At 39.9% G+C, this 18909-nt stretch overlaps 1 protein-coding gene across 9 annotated transcripts in view; it reads right to left on the bottom strand.

Annotated features, from left to right (window-relative positions):
- The window catches only part of robo2 (roundabout, axon guidance receptor, homolog 2 (Drosophila)), a 341406-nt gene that overhangs the window by 170464 nt on the left and 152033 nt on the right, over positions 1-18909 (bottom strand). The gene's annotated exons all lie outside the window — the stretch shown is intronic.

The following is an 18909-nucleotide window of genomic DNA, read 5'->3' as shown; positions in this document are numbered from 1 at the left end:
GGCTTAGCTCCCCTCTGACAGCTGAACTGGTAATAAAACAATGGCAGGATCTAAGTGGATTCCACAGGGTGTAAGTGGATTTCACAGCGAGCAACTTTTCACAGCCACTCCTAACCTGTGACCTCTTTCTGTGTTTGCTAACTGTCCCCCACAAATAATGCTACCCCCCTCAGCTGAATGAATTACACAGACAGTATGGATTGTCATAGTCTCTTCAGGCTCTAATGAAACTGGGCTTGTGCCCCTGACATTTCCATCCCCCAGGGTATGAGCCTCGCGCGGCCACAGCCTCGTACCCTGGCCTTGCCACTTCACACTCTAATTGCTGCCTCATAAGCAAGCAGTGCTGCAACAAATCCAGTTAACGACAGTGGCACATTGATCGGTGGCAGGAAAGCAGGCAGGCAGGCAGCACCCCTGTCCCTAGGTGTGGGAGGAGGGGCACCGTGGCTTTTACAACCTAAGGGATGGTCTGCAGCCAATAAAGAGCAGGTCCCTGTGACAAAATAAAAACCAAAAGAGGGTCAGAGTGATACAATTACTGCTCGGCAGCTCTGACCCTAACTGTAGGTGAACAATAGACTGCCGGATGACGGTGGGAGTGGGGGGGCAGAGAAGAGGGAGCCCTCATTATAGAGGTAGGCCAGAAGACCTGTTCAATTTGCTCCATTAATGAGCGCTGAAGAAGCACTTTCATGCTGTCCCAACAGAGCCATTACAGGCCGAGTCTGAACGCTGAAGAAGTCAGATTTCACACCGTGCCACAAATACTGCCGGCAGCTCTGGGACATTAAGCCAAACAGAGCTGAAAGCTATGAATACACAGAGCCTGTTCAAATAGCAGCCTATAAATCCATGATGTCATCAATACAGAAATGCTGCAGTGGTGCTTAAAATGCTTTATCGTTATGTGGCATGTTATTCATAACTTCACTTTATGTATTGTGTTTTATTGTATTTTAAATATTGTTAACAACTCTGAGCATGTTACACAACTTACACTGCCTCACACTGCACAACTTGGGATGTTTTATGTAGCAGGCAGGAGGTCTAATTGGAAAATGAAACAAAGCATATTAGTCAAACTACTCATTTACATACTCAAATGGCACAAAGAGAAGCAGCGCTGCATTTTCCTCTAATTTATTTGTGCGCTGGAGCACAGGAAAAGGTGATAGAATGAGGCCAAACAATAGGAAGCTTAGCAAGGCTGCTTAAATCTAACATCCATCAAAGATGTTATTTTTCACTGATACTCCGCATCGTACATTTATTGAAGATGAGGAACATCAAAGTTGGAAGCAATCATCAAAGAGCATTTTTGCAAATTCCATAATCTGTTTTAATGCAGCACTAAATTACTGTTTTCTGACGCCTTTGTTGTCTAATCTGGCTTACGTACTTTCAACACACACCAGTGTAGCATCTCCCTCTAAGAATAGCTCATTCTGCAGTTTTAAACTGTTACACAGACTCTCTCTTTTATTCCAGGCAGATTATAAATTCTGCCTCAAACATTTTTTCTACTACTATAGACTGAATCCACATTTCACTATCAATGTGTGTAAGCAGATTTCCATCTGATTTTAAATACTGGGTTTATCTCTCACATCATTTTGTATTATAGGGTTTCAATTAAGGATATGCAAATGAAGTCGATTAAACGCTTTTAATGTTGTCCCCATCACTTGTCATCACCAGAATTACTAGCCAGTTTAATTAATTATCTTTTTTTCTTTATTATCATGATCCTAAAAGGTTGGTCATACATCAAGTCCAAGATCTAAAGCGGTCATATGGCACCCGGTCTGGGCTGTGGCACCAGTTGATAGCTACTACCATGATTCTGTGATGCTCTACAACCCGAGTATAAACAAGCACAGATTTGTTGTTTTTTTTGCTGTCAGAGTGCATCTTGTAGAGAAGTTAGTGGTGCTAGCCCTGCTTATGTTAGCCATACTCAGTCGAACCAATTCAACATCATTAACCCGCAGATACTGAGGTCTTGTGTTTTCTTTATCTTTAAGCCAATCAGCTAATCAGGATTAAAATGTCTGTTTAAGAGAATGGTAAAAAGTTGCTCTGGAACTTGTGCTGAAAATTTCAGGATGGCACAGGAACAAAGGTCATTAGATGATACATTGATTTAATATAAAAAAAGACAAAAAATTGGGTCAGTGAGTCTCATTAGAAATGGGTCAATACCTCATATAAAGTGCAAAGTGAATCACTTAAAGGAGTGAATAACATATCTGGACTATTACAAAAGATGTAAATTCCTTGCTTGTTACGGCATAAACCAGAATCAGCCGCACCAACTGGTCTCTAGCACCACCCTAGGGAAACAACTTCCCCTAGCCTTTGTAGAGTTGACACATACAAGTTATTCAAAAAAGTTGAACTACTTGAAATTTAAGGCGGGCAGTGCCAGCTCCGGATCAACACCACATAACACATCTGCTTTTTCCCACCATAGCCTCTCTTTGTTGTCTGTAAACTATTTTTTAACAGTTATTTGCAAGTTACAGACTGTCTTCTAAGTAAAAAGTGTGAGTAAGAAAAATATTAGAAGGTAAAGCAATCTGTCATAAATGGGGCAGCTGAGGCTCAAAGGTAAAGATGGCGTCTCTCAATCCAGGTTTGATCCCAGATCTTGCTGTTACATGCTGAAGTGCCTTGAGCAAGACACTGACCCTTGAACTTGCCAACAAGAATCGGAAACATAGTAATTTGCTGTGGTGACTCTGAAAAAAGGGGGAAAAAAGCAGCAGAAAGCAATGTGTTGCAACACAGCCCAAGTAACAGAAGGTAAGGGTTTTGTTGCCAACAGGACAAATATTCAACCATAGTTTAGAATTTTGGGTGGCCCATTGGGGGAATTACAGAGGTGACAAAGACACCCTGAAGATTCTTCTAGACACAGTCCTGACAGTTCTTCTCCTTTACCTCACAGATCAAAAAAAAATTATGAAAACAGACACTTTAAAAAGCACTTGTAGCACAGTAAGTGTGAACAGAAAGTATAACTCCCTTTAAATGTGAAATTATTATTTCTAGTAAAAACACTGGAAAGTCAACCCATATCACAGAGTTTGATGCTATACAATGTGTATCTTCCCAAACACACCACTGTCAAAGTGTGTATCTGTCTGGGTTCAAAGTCTGTTTTCTTGTTTTGCTCTACATTTAAGGGAAAAAAGATGTCTGAACAACATTACAGACCACATCGATAAAATATGAATGCATTTCCAGCAGGAGTGAACTGTATTGTTTGAGTCAAAATTAAGGTCACACGAAATATACACCATTACAATGTAGACACAAGGGAGTGAATTACTTCTGCATCGATGTGACTCATCCAACCTACTTCCAAAAAATGATAAAAAATGAAGATGGAGCAGTCTGAAGATGTATGAGGCAGGCTGTGTTTTAGGGTGTTGCCACTAAGCTGTGCCTTAGTGGAAGAAAACAGTGTGTGGGCACGCGGCCTTGGGTCAACAACATTATTCGGATTTTACTACACGGGCTGTGCTATGCTGCTGGCCTTGAGACTTTACTATGAGCCATTAAGGTCTAACACATAAAATGGAAAAGGTCATTTCTGCTCTAAAAGCGTGAGGTTGTTACTTTTACAACAGAAATAGAGACAAAGACGAAAGAGAGAAAAAGGTGTATGAAACCATTCCTTCTTTTCTCAATCTCAAACAAAAGGAAGTATAAGAAAGTGTTGTTTGTGGTACGGTGAATCAATGTATTGAAGTTGTTTTTCTTAGTCTTGGAAGTCTTTTTAGTTGATTTTTTTTACGCCTGTGTTGGGAGCAGAGCCTTTAGTTTGTTTGTGCTCTTTATTGTGTGCTAGCTATGAACTGAGGATTCCATACTGTCTCTGGTAACCGCCAATTACATCTGATGGAGATTGTTCTCCCACTATCTTCAGGATCAAAAGAGGATATAAGAGAAAACAAGAGAGGATGTGCGGGTCAAAAGGGATAGCAACAATTTAAACGTGGTGAGCCGTTTGAGCAGAGCTTAATGATTTCTGTGAGACAGTGTCATCCAAACAGCTTGCAGAAAAAGGACCTGTTTTAATAAGGCCCCTTGTTCTGAAACTACCTATTGATTTTCACTGTGGCGGGTTGTGGGGCAGTGACCTGCTCTGGTTCCTGGCTCCAACAAAAGCTAAATTGAGCCATTTAGAAGCTGGGTCTGTCTTCAGAGACTCCGGCTCAGCACTGACTCCCCCGGCCAATTTATTTCCATCAGGAGGAACTTTTGTCTGGAACTGCAGGATTTCACCACAATGGACCTGAAGATCTGAGCACACAATTTCCTACTTCCTTCCATCAGACTCTACTGAGTTTGTTTCTGACCTCTTTGCCTCATTACAGATCAACACCAGACATAAAACTCTGACCAAGCCGCAGCACTACAACAAGCCCCAGTCTTCATTCTTTTTATTCTTTAGATTACAAAAGAAAAACTTTGGCTGGCTTAAAGTCTGCCACTTCAGCTCACAGCAGTACATCAAATCTATCAGCACTCCGCAGCTGAGATGCTGTGACTGGCTGACATGACAAACAATGCAAAGAGTGCAAAACAGCCATCAGCAGTAACAATGCAAACACTCACAATGAAGGAATGCACATGCCATCCCACACGTCTGCCACATTCACATACCTTGAATGGCACTTATCAGAGGGTTTAGACACTGAAGACTGCTTTTAATCAGCTCTTAAAGAATATGTTGGTGCAGCTTCCTAATTGTAGAATTATTAAGTAATTACTACTTCTGTAATTGGTTGGTGATGATATTTTTTTCTTGACATTGCAACATAAAGTCGTAAGTGTGTCTATAGCTGCTTAACCACTATGTATCTTTGGTTATTGATAGTTACCTCTTGATTTCGTGTTCACACAGAGTCACTGCCTTTCAAGGCACTGGGACGAGATAGTCAGATTCTTATAATAATGTCTCTTCATAACACAGATTTTAGGCAACACATCTGGCTATTTCTTGGATTTTACTACCTGTGATTTTTTTAGATTTGCCACTTAAAAGAGCTAAATGGCTAGAAACAGAGTTTAGCGCAGGCAATGTACTACTCTTTGATGACAAGAGAGTTAAGCCAGGTACATGTTTACGATACTCACACATGTATTAGGACACTAGAGCTGTTGAAGTAAACATCCAAGGGGACTACACTAACTAAGGTGATGCAGATCTTCTCTTGAGATGCTATTTCTTGGAGCATCCACATTGTTCGAAAAACCATCTGCATTATAAGTCGGGATCCCGGGTCAACAGGTGTTTTGCCCCTCAACCTGTACACCTCACCTGAGTGGGGCAGTGAAGACTGACTGGACTACCCCTGCAAAAGGGTAGGGTTCCAACTGTGGCTCCCTTCAGCTACTGGGGAAGATGTTTGCGAGCCACTCTTTAAAAGCAGCTTTGTCAATCAGGTCTTGGTATTTGGACACACACTTAATAACAATGGGGCTGTGGTAGACAATGTAAAAATGGTGTCACTACCAACTTTGGTATAACTAACAGTAATACAGCAGGGATTACATAGTTTCTGTATTTTTTTTTACGTTACAATTAAATAATTTTTCTCAACTACAAATGTGTAGATGACCCCATCACTCTGAATCTTGCTAAAATTTTGTCTTGAATGAAGACAAATAGTGTTACAAAGAAGATCTGTGTTCCATTTGTCTGGTTTCCACCAGAAATGCACTGTTTGGTCAGAGCTGTGTCAACAAAACAGGTGCTCATGGGAAATGTAGTCTATTTTATGGAAAAATACTATCAGTTTTGTCCAAACTTCAGGACCTTTAAGAAATGGACTTAAATAATCAACCAAAGACGAAATTCAAGTGTTCATGTCAAACTGCAAAAACCTACAATCTAATCTACTTTAAAACAAACAAAAAACAAATAAGAATATGGTTTTACTTAACTTGTACTTCCTGTTTCAATAAGGTGCAGCTTCCATATCAGCCAGTGTCTGAGTTTTGGCCCTTATTTACTCCCAACAATAAACAGCAATTAACAATATGCTGACCAATCCCTTTCAAGAAAACACATCACATCTCTAACCCCAGCCAGAACTGCTGTACCTATTCTTTAAACAGGGGTAAGTGGTGGACAGAGAGGTTATTCACTTCAGTGTAAAGTAGTGTGGTGTAAATCGAAGCAACACACACAATTGAAATCCTGGTCAGGGATCACATACAAGCAGATAACATACATTCCATCCGAGTGAACTCCTGCTCAAGGAGCTAAAAAGATGAAAGGAAGCAGAGAAGCCTTCTTATAACTGATCTGAACCACAGATCAAACACAAACTGCTCCACGTCGTTTCCTCTATCAGCGGTAGGATCAAATCCAAATATGTTTTCTTTTTCTCCTTTCAGAAGACATGAATAGGGCTGTAATTCAGGTTAAGAGAATGTGAATACTGAAGCATGGGTCAGTGGAGTTACAGCATACATGAGGAGATCAGAAAAAGCCATGAAACGGTGCTCAGAGGCAAAATGAGAAAAACTGATATGAAAGTAGGAGAGGGGGGAAAGAAATTCAAGGTCACCCTCGCTCTTTTCCCCCACGGCTGCAAAACATTTCAGCGTACAGTGCTGCAGCACATTCATAGCTCAAACCAATTTTACCAGAGGAATCAATATGGCTGAAATATTGGGCTTTTATGAGCTGCTACATTCAGCTGGGGGCCGTGTGAGCGAGGTAATGTGTTCAGCTAGATTAGATTTAAAGAGCCTGGACATTGAGAAAAGGTGAAACAAACTTACAAGAAGAACAAAAGAGAGAACAAAGGCGATGATTACCATAAGTGTTGTTAATATTTTTATTGATTTCTGCATCAGTGGAGTCCAGAAGCTCATGTTCATTACATTTAATGATGGCATGATGTACATTAAGTCCATCCTATGTGATAGGGGTGCGACTCACTGGTGGCCCCACAAAATGATGTCATCACAGTCCTAAAGGCACAATACAATATCATTGTCACTCTTAGCATTTTGCAGTAAACTTAAAGTAAACACTGCCTTTATTATTGTTTGCACTACTTTGTTAATAGGATCTGCATATTATATAAAAAAATACAACAACCAATATTAAAATCTGTTTTGTAAAAGAAAATATTCTCACTGTGTCTATCTCCCTCCTGTCATTTAATTTCCATGGAGCCTTACCAACTCTGTGTCAAACTCTGGACCCATACACCTGACAAACTGAACTGTCTGTATGACAGTAATCTGTACTAATTGAATGCAAATGTGTATGGATGCCTGTACTATTAGTTAGCTGCAATGTGACTTTTCGTGTTCTGCTCTAGTCTGGAGAATGTGAGACAACAGCTGCCACTCACCCATCACATAATGAGCTGTAATAGCTGCATACATATACCCATCCATATGTCTACAGTTAATGCAAACCATTACGGCCTAGCTCAAACTTTCTCAACATTGAACTTTTATGTCCGTACAACTTCGGTGCAGCTGTCAGTGAAATATCATCAGGATGGAGTCACGTACCAAAGATCCAGTGTTTAAGGTATGAAACAAAATTCAAAACTCTGAAAGGTGGTAAGTTTTAGTATGTAACAGATGGTATTATTATCTTTGCTAACTCATAATTGGTAGAAAGCTAAGATTAGCTCAGTGTATCCAGAACTTACAGATTAAAAACATCCATCCCTCCAACCTGTAATAATGCAAACAGTAAGATTTCAACAATGTGAACTGGAACAAGCTATGATATCGTTTAATGAGTCATTCTTAACAATTAACAATGTACGAGACGTTAAAAACCTTAATGAAACCGAATCTATCCATAGAAGACAGGACCAATAATCCACAGTTAACATTTGGTAGCTGAGAAAGAATTATCATCATACATTAAGCTTTGTCATGCAGAGATTTGCACATAAAGTTGTCTCTAGAAGCGTGATATGTATTTCTTTTGCAGGCTAGCTTTTAAGTTTAGCCCTGTCCAACTGTACACAGTTTGGACAGGGTGTATGTTAAAGGTGCTTACTATGAAGATACACAATGTATAAATTGTTGATCCCAAAGATGACCAAATTCATCTAATTGGCTCTGTACTCTTTTCCTTTCTAGAAAATGAACTTTAAATTCAGAATTGTAATTGTATTTGGAAGCACAAATCACAGCTCTTCAGCATTTAAGCTAACAGCTTTTATCACCCTGAATTAATCAGGTGTGACATTTTATGGGATGCTGACTGTATTCCCTCAACTTAAGGCAGCATTCCCAGTGAAAGAATGTGAACTACGTCCACTTAAATGAATTTAATGTGGACAGTACTTCCCTTAGTTCTCTAAAATAAGTCACCTCTTCTGACATACACCAAACAAAAAACTCACAACCAAACTCACGTGGACTAAAAAAGATAATAATAATCAATATAATAACAATATCATTCCTTGATGACTGTAAATCGTAGTACCCCCACCCCATCATTAACGACTAATGTGTCTGATGGTGAATTGTACAAATTATAGAAATTAAAAGTCGTATCTTTCTGTTACAGCTGTCTTGTTTGTAGCCTATAAGCAATCCATAATTGATTGTTATGTATATTTTATGTTGTTAATTAAAATAAACACAAGGCTTTTTGTGCTATACATTATTTATTTAAGCATGTTTCATTTGCTCACTGCTGCAAGGCGCAGGGTTAATGATTCATAGACTTGCTCTACGTCTTTAGACATTGCCATTTGCATACTTATAAGGGAGACATAAATAAACAACACATGCTAACTGTATCTCTAAAAAAATGTTGAATTTGTTCATTATATAGTATTAGGATGGTATTTAATGAGTAATTACAGCTTTTATTACCTCTCCAGATTCTTTGTGGCAGGTGGTTCTTGTGGTTTGAGACAGCAGCTTCTTTGAGGCCTCAGAAAGTCTCAGAGGTGTGGGAAAAGAACATCATGTCAGCCCCACTGCCACAGAGCCACGGCTAACCCCCTGCCTGAAAAAAGAGCAGCTAAGGAAGCCATTACACAGCCATCATGCCAGGGAGAAAAAAAAGGGTGGGCCGCTGGGGCCCCCTGGCAGTGTTACAGTCATTAATGCCCTCAATTTGCCTTAATGGCTTTCTCAATCCCAGCCCTCAGTTCCATTCGTCCCCACGCCAGACTGTATTTCGTCTCCTCTCACTGCCTGTAATTAATCCATTCATCTCCAAAAGATCCGATCAATGCTGTCTGGAATGAGAGCTGCCATGCCATGGGAACAAACAGGAAAAACATGTGGACCATGCTTTGGTCAAACACTGTTTGCTAATCTCAAACTGGACTGAAAATGAAATTATTGATAAGGCAAGTGTAAATACTGGTGAGCCGTGGCTGCATATAGTAATACATTTTCCTGTGTAATATCCATAAAATGTGACAGAAAAATAAATATTGTTCACAGATGATAGAATTACCCTTCAGCGCTTCAATACAAGTCTGAACTCCCACAGTGAGCTATTACAAAACTCAATAGGATCATACAGTGAGCATTCCTACTGGAGATGATTTTCAATTCCATTCCCGTTATATTACTTTTCAGAGCTAAATGTCATGCACAGTATATATAAAAAAATCCATTTCCAATTTATGCATTTAAAGAGGAAGAGATGATGTGCTGCAGGAGCATTTCATGAGAAACCAGCTTCAGTTCCCATCACATCTATCAGGGGTGTTTTTGTGAACAGAAAGCCTGTTAGAAGTACATGTTTGGGTTGTAATTGCTTCATTTTGGGAAAGATATGAAAAGCAACAGCACATGCGTTGGTGTGTATATGTTTGTGGATGTGTGTGCAAATATGTGGTCATGTTTGCAGAAATGCTGGCTGGCAATCAAGATCCACGGGGCCCTCCCACTGACCCCGACACTAAATCCCCCTCCTCGGCCTGGCCTGGGATCAATAAGTAATTTTTTGGAGCTGATTAGTTTGCAGCAGGAAGGTGGTCACTGTCTGATCTGTCCTAAGGATATAATCAAGCACTAAAAAGTGGCATTACTGCTTCGGCAATGAGAGCAGGTCAGTTGTAATAGTATGATGTGATACATGTTGAAGATGGGACGTGATTATGGAGCCTGAGTGGTTATCACACTCCGGACAAGGTTTGGAAAGAAAGAGTGTTTGTTATTAAAAAATAGATGCAGATAAGGATAACTTGCCTTTGGTGTGCAAAACCTGTTATTGGAAAAATACAGATTAACTTTAAAAGAATAACTTGGTAATCAGGATGGCAGAAAATACTTGTCTCATGGCCTGTAGGACCTGAGAAAAAGCTGCAGGAAATTCCTTTATATGGCCATGTACATATGTAGCCAGGTATTTGGAAACTGCATATATCTTTATGTGTTTACGTCTGTCATTCACACGAGACCGCAGCTTCACATCACTAAAAACAATGTTTTCTGAAAACTCCAGCCAAAGCTAATATTATGGAAAACTCTGGTTTCATGGTTTGGTGTGGACGCCGGTAAACTGAGTTTTCGGTTCCCTGACATCACAGATGAACGACGGAGGCTTATTCTGATTGGGTGACACAGGTTGTATGGCCAGAAAACACTGCCAAATATTTTGGCATGCCTCAAGCCACACTCCTTGGTAGATTTGCCTGCTGCGTGTGGACAAAAGTATTTTCAAAAACAAACAGGGGGGGGGGTATCCATTTTTGAAAATACCATGGCCTATACCTCATAGCTGTGTTACTATTCTCAACTGTAGGACTCAGACTCAAGTGAGATTTGACTTTGATTTGAGAAGCGATGCTTCAGACTGGGACTCAAGTGTTGACTTCAGTAGAAGATGGAGAAAAAATCAGATTAATAGCTAATGGAGATTGTTTGATTGTTTTGATCAATTATTTATAAAAGGTTAACAGTAATTCTTTCAGTTTCAGAGCTAACCTATGCGTTTCCTGCATGTGCATCTTGTTCAGCAACAGTTCCTGCCAGAAAGGGTGCCACAAATCAAAAATGCTTTCAAAGACTTCACAGTAAATGCAAGCTGCATCAGTATTTCCTGTAATCTGTCCTGCATTCACCTAGAAAAGTATGATGCCACAGTTAGCTGCCTTCTTGTACTGCTGATGAACAGTACTTCCCAAAGTTCTCCAATGATGTCAGACCAGATCCAGTCACAGACCTGCTATGCTAAGTAGCATCCCAGAACACTTGCTGTAGCTGACAAGAAAAAAAAATTGAGAACCAAGCAAGGATTTGAGAGCAATGTTCATGGAAGTCATTTAACTGACAAGCACACCCTGCGTCAAATATTATTCAATGATTGGATGTTCATGGATCAGACTTTGCTGGAACTTTAAAAAAATTCACAAGTGTTTAAAAAATGAGGAAAAACTGATCCTAAAACAGTCACAAAGAGGTTCCTTGAAATGGGTCACGTGGGAGGCGTGGGGCTTTCTCACCAGTATTTTCAAATTTTGGAAAAGTGTAGTGATCAGTGTCACAAACTGAGGTCCTATCATCAGCTCGTGATGCCTTTCTCCAAATATTTTTCACTTCCTGCTCTGCCCTGTTCATTTCCCTGCATCTCTCAATGTATCTCTAGTGGAAGGGACCAAGACCCCTGTGAAAGGCAGTTATGTGATGTGCAGACCCAACTTGAGGGTAATGAGTCGTATCCTGTTAGCTTGGTAATGGTAATGTTAAAGTTGTTGACAGGTTGCTCAGAAATGAATGGTACCTTCGAAATGCACCATTATGTCTATCGGGTTCACACAGTGAATAGAAGTGAAGCAGTACTCCTCTTCACGAAAGACGGTTTTCTCAGACTTAACCTAAGAGTTGAGACTCCAATCAGTCTCGAGGTTTGGTGTCTTGACTACGACACACCCTTATAAAATGATCTGGCAGCTCAGAAAAGAGTGCAGAATGTATAGAAAGAAGTGTGGATGGATTTCTACTCTTTGTGAGGAGGAGACGCCTCAGTTTCACATAATCAGAGCTTTCCAGAAGACTGCTTAATCACTTTTCTGAATTATGTGCTTATTAGGCTAATTCATCATACGCAGGCCTTTAAGTGTGAAAACACTGATGAGCAGCTTTACAGTCCACTGACTTAGAGGAGGACAGAGCTTCTTATGCAGACACATGAATGCACACTTGATGCAGTAGTTACCTAATTTGAACAAACAACACAATCAGGGACTAACAGCAGTAAAGTAAAGGGAGAAAAGGACAAAAACAGCTTTTGTGCTGGTATTGGGAAACTTTTTGCAGCTGTCCAACAACCAGATTGATAACTCCACAGTCTTTGGCCTAAAGGTAACATACATTACTTTTCGTCTGCACTGGCAAATGGAACCCTTGAAGAAAAATAAGCCTTTCAGAGGTCAATTTAGCAATACAGCTAACAATAACAAGATGAAGGAAGCTGTGGCTAGAATATTCAAGGTGCAATTTGTGCTCACTGGGTTTTTGATTATAAAGGTACAGGTAGGCTTGCCTCAGTCATTTATTTTAAGGGCAACCCTTTCAAGCCAAAGATGGCAGTTACCTGTTTGTAACAGGTTTGACCATCACCACTGTACCCAGTAAATTTTGTCACACACGTTTCCTCGTCTGCTCAAAGAGAACCAAGTAAAAGCTTAAAAAAAAGTCCCTCATGGTGTGCTTTAACAGTTCCTGGAGCTATGAATAAAGAATAAAATCAGAATTAATCGAATGAAACACTCCACATCTCTAAACCATGGCAGGATAAGTCACACATAAACGTCTGGTTTCAATACAGTAGTAGACAGTCTTAAGAAAACTGCCAAGAAAACACAGAAAAAAAGGGTTGTAGTAAGAGGTTTTTGTAAATTGGATATGAGTATCTCAGACAAAATAGTAGCAATTTATTCTGCAGAAGCAAATACGATTTCCCCACATAAATACAACAATATTCCCTCTCTCAGTGACCAAGCCGTGCACACAAAAACTGGAGGTTATTATTTTAGCTTCAGGATATTTACAGTGTGTTCCCTCTGAGAATCAGGCGCACGTCAGAGCCCGCCTCGGGTTGGATATTTTTCATTTCGATAAGAAAATGTTTTTTGGACGTGTTCCATCTCACAAACTACTTCACATACAAGATGTTATATTTGGTGCTATTGCTAATGCTTTTTTTTTTTTGATTGATGTGTACTCGTAGCGTGTGCACTCTCTCTTCCTAACAGCAGGATGTCTTTCATGTGCTACATTGAACAGAGTCTGAGGGAGCATGTCAACACTGCAGGCTCTCAGACTCTCTGTTGTTCCTTATCACACTGCTGAACAGCCATCAGCCCACTTCAATTCAAATGTATCCAATAACAGGAATACACTTACAATACAATACTGAGGTCTGGGAAAATGAGAAGCTGTGTTTACCCACTGTCTTTATAAACTTTACTGTTAGCTTCTGTGGTGGTGCCACAAAATGTGGCTATAGGTAAAACTTGGTGAAGGATTACAGAATTTATGTAAACAGCTGGCTTCGTAGATTATTTACTGTAAAGTTTAATGTATAAGCTGCACTTTTAATACAAATTTTATCCAACGAGTGCCCTGTACTACATGTGTATACTATATACTAGGAGGACCAGTACAATGGTATTAATGCAGAGAGATATTCCACAGTATCATGGTGCTTTATCAACAAGACTGCATCTGAGAAAGTAGGCTGTTTTCCAAACCGCCTAGTACATACTACGTGTGAATGTAGCATAAGGTAGGCAGTGCATTCAGCCTACTGCTTTTGCATGTAGTATGAAGTATGACTGTTTTGTTAGGTCTGTTTTGTAGTATACTACTCTGGTTTTAAGTTTCAAAAAGTGAAGCGACAACTGATGATTTTTTTAAATTTTATTTATTTTTTTATTTTTTACCTTTATTAAAAATGTACAAAACAAACTATGGATAGATAATGACATTTTAGTTATCTTGTTCATCATATCACAGCACAAACATCATATTTGATTTTCAATCTTACACCAAAAAGTGAGATCATTTATTTAAAAAAAATCTGGCTGACTGACTTTTTATTTTTACAGCTGACGGGAAAACCACTTCCATTTCATCCATGTACGCTTAAAAAAAAAGGTAATTATTGGTTTATATGGGCTTTAATGTATTTATAAAAGTACATAACTCTTTTACAACTAGAAGTGACAAGATTTACCAGTGTTTCTTTCTCATCTCTCCACTTCTATCTCACAGACCGTCTAACGTTAGTGTTGTTGTATTGTAGTTATAGTGCTGACTCATTCCAGTAGATGGCGGTAATTCACCAAAACCTGCCACCCCCATTGACAAACAGCGTTAGTGCCGTGCATTGTGGGAAACAGTATGCCAGGTAGACTGGTCTGCTGCATACTGAGAAATTTCCTGGATCAGTAGGACATCCGGGGATTTTTGGCATACTGCAGTTTTTGCAAATTTTCGCATACTGCCTACTACATACTGAATTTTGGCCAAAGTAGTAGGCACAAGAAGTGTAAGAAGGGTTTGAAAAACAGCCCAAATGTCCACTTGTAAAACATGCAAAACATGCTGGTTGTATAACCAAGTGGACCAGGCAAGTGCAGCTTTGAAAAAGCTTTTCCCCCTCATTAGGTCATGACTGTGTGCATTTAGATGAAATGGTGGCATCACTACAAAGGAGAAAAACCCTGAGGAGAGCTGGTTTGTGTGGCACCCTTGAAGTGACATGGACAGAAAAACATTTTTTTTAAAAATGGCTCCTGTGTGTACCAACTACCGAACCGTTGGTATGAAAAAGTTTTAGTAATATCAATAAAGTTTTCTGTGGTCACCAGAAACTCTGTGTGAGCATGAGACAGTTTTCCAAGTGCTTCTGAAAAATTTCAACACTACAGTTCATGTCATGCAAGATAAGATTGAAAAAGATTCTTACATTTAAGACAAAAAGTGACCAGAAGAAAAAAAGTTACTAAGGTCTGGTCACCAGCAGTAGATTTGTCTACCTCACAGCTATCAACACAAACACAGCCAGAGTCAAACTACTGTGGGGACATCTATCAGAATGATAACAACAGATGATACTAGAAAGAGCTACACATCTGCAAGGAAACTGCACATTTTGGATGCAAAGGAAGTTTTGCACAGGAAGACAGGTAAATGTAATTTGTTTTAATACACCCAGGAATATACAGCATCTTATGAACTAGTGCAACTTCTATTCTGGCTTTTATGGTAGTTGAGTCACACATAACAAATAAATATGGCATCTGGCTAGAAATGACAGGCAGAAAAAAGAGAGGCATGACACTTTTTTCTTACTAAGGAATAAAGTTATTTCATACATCTGCCCTCACAAGCTGCATCAATCCAGAAGAGCAGCAACCCAAACAAATATCCTTTCAAAAGGCCGCTGAATCTCCTCTAATGGGTGCCATGAACTCTGGAGCCGTGATCTCTGAGAGACATTTCTCCTCCATGAAAAGCAACTCTGTGGTAGTGAAAAAGACCAGATGTACGGCTTATTCAAGAGGCTTAAAACACATCTTTTCAGAGGATTTCTGAAGTTCAGCACTCAAAATCTCTCCTCCCTGAGTTTGAGTATTGAACTTTCAGGCCTCTGTGCAGGGGTCTGCTATGTTTTCCCTCTGCTGTGTAGCAACAACAAAGCTTTCCTCCCTGGAGTGCCATGATGCTGCTCATAAACTGGGTGTGGGTTTAACCGAAAGGTGGCCATGGCTGTCACTGTGCTTCTCATATTTTAACTTAAACGCAGGTACATAGCATGTGATTTACAATCTCACCATTAAAATGACATCAAAGCGTAAGAACGTACGGTAAGTCAAGCTGAAAGGGCACCATTTTACTCTCCTCTATTCTTTTTTCCTCACTCTGCACACATCCCAAATGACTCATTCCTTCATTTGAAAGAGCGGGTTTGACCAAGCAGAGAAAAAGTGAAAAATAAAAACAATGAAGAATAAAATGTGTCTAAAAAATCAATCAGCTGTGCAGTGTGTGGAAAAATAAATAAAATGTTGGATGGTTTAAATGTTTTACAATGTTTTCACCCTGTCGTGACGGCATTTCAGGTTCAATATTTGATTCTTACTGGATGTTCACTCATGGCTGAGCACAGGAGAAAGGAGTGTGAGGCACATTTAAAACAAAGTGATTTAAAGCAGCTAGTAAAATGTGCCCTCTACTGGATTCTGACAGTAATGTTTAAGGAGGATGTCACTGAGTGGATCACAGTTTTGTGATACAGATGGCACAGAAGTCCTTCGTTTTATGATGTGGACGCGATTATATAAAACATATTTAGGGTCAGGACATTTTGTGCTGACTTCCAAAACGTGTCCCTTGAGAAAAGGTTACGATACCTGAGAAAAATTAATGTATCAGGGGAAAACAATGGAGACAGGAAGCCTCCTGGTCGACCAGCGATTGTTCTCTGTATGAAGACAAATGGACAGCCTATTTTTTTGACAAAACAATCCCACTTTATCCACCCAGAAAACAAAGAGCCAGCTTTTTTTAGGTAAGAGGAAGGGCTTAAGTCTTTGTGTATTGAAGGTAGGAGTCATAAGACTTCTAATTTATCACAATAAATCTCCTCTGAAACAGTGTTCCAAAGCAAGTCAAATTCAGAGTGAATATGATGAATGTGGATATTATAGCTCACAGTACTGAATACTGCCTTTTTACAACATGTACACTCAGGAATAATAAAACTGTCCACTGGTCATACTTACTTACAGTATCATGGTTGTGTTTCTGATTTTACTTTGTGTCTGACACATTTCAGGTCGTCACAGACTCCCTCAGTTTGTGTAAAAACCCTCAATAAGAGCCAAAAGAGAGACATGCTGGTGCTCTGACTAATGGAGTACATTATGTTGACAAATGATCCGTTCCTCTTTTTCCAAACATGACTCACTGCAGCTGCAGTCATCAAAATGACTTCCAATAGGCCTGCACTGAATTTAAAGCTGAAGTTAGACACATTTTCCTGTTCCTTTGAATTAAAGTGAGTCGTCTTTGCAAACAGAGGTAATAATATGCCAGGTGAAAGGGTCTCATCATACTTGAAGACAGATCCTTTTATAGTATTTTTAAAGTGGGAATGTATGAGATACCTGTCTTCACTCAGAAAACTGACAGAGAATCAGTACACAAGCTAAGCCAAAGAACACCACAGACTTTTTTTTTTTTTTTTTGCACTATTCTCTGAAGAAACATATTCATGTTCATCTCTGCCTGCAGAGCACTGATTATCTGTTGTGTAGGTGGACTTCAAAGGAGACAAACATACAATCAAACTTAGAAATAGGTGATTCTGAGCCAGAGTTTGAAGAGGAACAAGAAGACTCACTGGACAAAAGGAGAGAAAAGGTAAGCTTCAACGCTGAGCAGAAAAGATCCCACGTTATCTGAAAGTGCAGGTGTGGAAACTGAGAGCTGATACCCACTTACTGTTCCTGGCTTTACTGAACGCCCCTGTTTTACCAACTTCCTATGATTTTAAGAAAAGCTGAATGGAAGTGCATTTTTAAGTAATTTTCCAGCTCCTGTTGTATTTTTGTGGTATAATGACACAATCTTTGGCTCACAAGATGCATCCACCTCAACAAAATGGGCGGCGTTGGGGTAGAGATGGCCTAGCTGTTTATGGCGTGCCCCATGAGGTTCCCCCGTTAGTGGGTAGCCCAGGTTTGAATCCAGCCTTTCCCACATGTCATGCCCAGCCCTTGTCCTGTTTCCTGCTTCATCAACTTCCCTCCCCTTAAAACAAGCTACGTTAGCTGATAAAGCAAAGTAAGACTGAGCTGAATTAACAAACTCAGTTAAGCACTTTTGCACATACCTCAAGCTATCACTGACATTTACAGCACAGCTGTTAATGCACTAGGTAAAATTCAAGCTAATTTGTACACACAACTGCTAATCTGTGTGCTGAAGCCTGAGGAGCATGGATGTTTGTGTGCAAAAACAAAGGAGCTTTCTGACGCGTAAAGTGTGGAAAACTTTTTGACAATGGTATTTCTTAAAGGGGCTGTGCAGACGTTCTGAAAAAGCTAGTGTTATTTAGGGATTAAGACTACGCTTCCCATGAGCACTAGCAACCACTGTCATAGGGACTTGACTCTAATTTTGCGTTCCATTTGTACTTGAAACTAGGAAGTCGGGAGTGGGAGTGGGAGTGACGTCATCTTTGGGTTCAGTGTTCAAGTTGCCATGTTGGAAAAACTTGCCTTAACAGCAGAATGTCTGTATATAAACATCGAATAATGCTATATATACGGCTGATTTATTACGACAAGCACTAGTCAGAAATTCTAAAATGAAAAAAAATATAACAGGCACCTAATTACTGTTTACCAGGAACTCAGAATTTCCTACTGGGAACTCACGGTGGTGTGGGTGCTCTGACTTACAAGTCGGGAATTCCGACCTCGGGGGCATTCAAGCTGGGCGTTCCCACTCAGAACTCGGAAATTCTGACTTCCAAGTACAAATGGAACGCAGCATTACCAAGTGTAATGATTGCCTCTCTGTGTCGTGTGTCTTTTGGGTTACTATGGTGATGCACACAGACGTAACGACGTAACCCACACACTTCGAGGCGTTTTTCCCGGGAGCAACATGCTGTTCATTACTACATTTTGTTTTACCCTCACAAAAGTGTGCTTAGAAGATCACATGAAGGATGTCTGATCTCTCCTGCAAACAATAAACATGCAGTGTGACGGCAATGAGCTGTTTTGAGTCGTGTTTTCGACCCTTCTAACCTGGGGAGACCACCTTCATCACTACAAAAGGCATGCATTTGCTTTGAAGTAAATGAATGAAGAGCAGATCTTCTTTTTGACACTATTTTTCTTTGTTTAAGACTTGCTA

This window comes from Halichoeres trimaculatus, unplaced genomic scaffold (genome assembly GCF_033239565.1).
Source record: "Halichoeres trimaculatus isolate MK-OKI-2021-1 unplaced genomic scaffold, fHalTri1.1 fHalTri1_scaffold_9, whole genome shotgun sequence".
Taxonomy (NCBI): Eukaryota; Metazoa; Chordata; class Actinopteri; order Labriformes; family Labridae; genus Halichoeres; species Halichoeres trimaculatus.
This window is presented reverse-complemented; position numbering and strand designations above follow the sequence as displayed.